Genomic DNA, 1,893 nt, shown 5'->3' with positions numbered 1-1,893 from the left:
TCAATGCAGAGTATCATGTTATCTAAATGATGCCAAACAACATACAGACTCCACACAGTACAGAACACATAAGCTAAATAAACACCAGGTTTTGCCATGATAACCTTTTTTAGTTCAATTAGCCACAAATAATAAATTAGCCTACAAGTCCTCCAAAACATCATGTGTATGGGATCATATTTTCTGTCTGTATGTTGACCAAATATCATTGTCATAATATTCAATTTAGAAGGCACTTGTAACAGTTTCAAGAAAAGGCAGAAAGTAGTCATTAAATCTCTGAAAACTCTCCAATTCTGATGTTACCTTTATTGTACTCAAATAGAAAATAGTCTTTGTTATTAAACAATCTTCACTAGCAATAATGACTTTTTTAATTAATAAATTTAAGCTAATTATGTATTACAGGATAAGGAATATGCTGAGCTCACAGTAACTGACAGACCATGCTGCCAGCCTTCTTTGTGTTAGTATGCAAATCAGGTACTTCACCTAAAAACACACTGTATAGTAATTTTAGAAATTAAAATTTAACACACAGAAAGGTGTCTCTCTTCAATCTTCTACAAAGATACCAGCAATCCTGCAATTGGTTTAGAGCATATAATTATAGGAATAAGACAGACTTAGAGAGACCACGAATAAATACCTCCCCACAAGAGAACCACATGGAAATAATTTCAGGCTGTAAAATGTACCTTGCTTTTAAAAACTTACAAAGGAGCTTCCACAAACTCTTTAAAATCTCTGACTTCCAGAGACTCAGTCCTTTGTTTTATCACTCATATTTCATATCATGACTGGAATCTATTTTCTTTCATTCCCCTTTAACACATAGAGGAGTACTTTCATTTAAAGAATTGTATTTTAATTTTTCCCAGCCAAAGGATTCTAGTTCATCTGTCAGTTTTCATGAACAGGCTAATTCTTAAACTATCTTGAATTTTTTTGATAATTTAATTTTGGCAATTGCTAAAAACTATAACAGATATAAACATTGCATATGATATCTTATCTGACTTTGAGAAATTAATGATGATGTTGAGGGCAACATGTATATATCAGAAATAATAGAGCATTTTTAAAGCAAATAAAAGACAAAGTTCAATATAACCAAATTCCAAATAGATTTTAAAGAGAAGAATATGAAATTAGATGAGAGAAAAACATGTTGTTGGGAATTGTCAAGGCATACTTCTTGGAGCATTGACTGGAAATAATTCTTTGGCAACAGGCAGATTGTTTTTAAGTGGAAAGGGGAAAACGAGAACATTTGATGTGTGAGAGGAAAGCGGAGATACATTTAGAGTTCCGCAGAGATAAGGGTGATTTATCTGGATTCATAAATCATCATGTCGAGGGTATTACTGAATAGTAGACAGTGCAGTAGGACAGCTTCAAGAAGGGGGATTTATTGCAATGACTGGGAGGGAGAGTTTGATCTCATAGGAAATGACAGATAAGAGCAAGTTCTTAAATGAGAAAGTCACTCTATAGCAATGCTTTTGACATCACTTTATAGCTTTCATTCCAAATAATTTCCATGTAGTTAAAATTGAATGCTAGATTTTATTAATTTCTGGTTATGAAAAATACTCCCAAAGGAAACAATTTCTTCTTCAATGACCTATTTAGAGATAGCCATCTCAAGCATGCTAGAAAGTTAAAAGTTCAAGAATTAGAATTTTCACTTTCGAGGAAACTAAGATGGCGGCAGAGATAAACACCGGGAAGTTAATGCCGCTCACAACAATTGATTAATACCTCAGAGAAACAACACGGACTTCATCCAGAACCACAGGAAACCTGGCTGACTGTAAACTCTCCAACTAGAAGGAAGGAAAGGCACACTGAGGCCCGCAGAAGCTGCAGGAGAGAAGCACAGAGGTACGG

The sequence above is a fragment of the Myotis davidii genome, unplaced genomic scaffold (genome assembly GCF_000327345.1).
Source record: "Myotis davidii unplaced genomic scaffold, ASM32734v1 scaffold187, whole genome shotgun sequence".
NCBI lineage: Eukaryota > Metazoa > Chordata > Mammalia > Chiroptera > Vespertilionidae > Myotis > Myotis davidii.
This window is presented reverse-complemented; position numbering follows the sequence as displayed.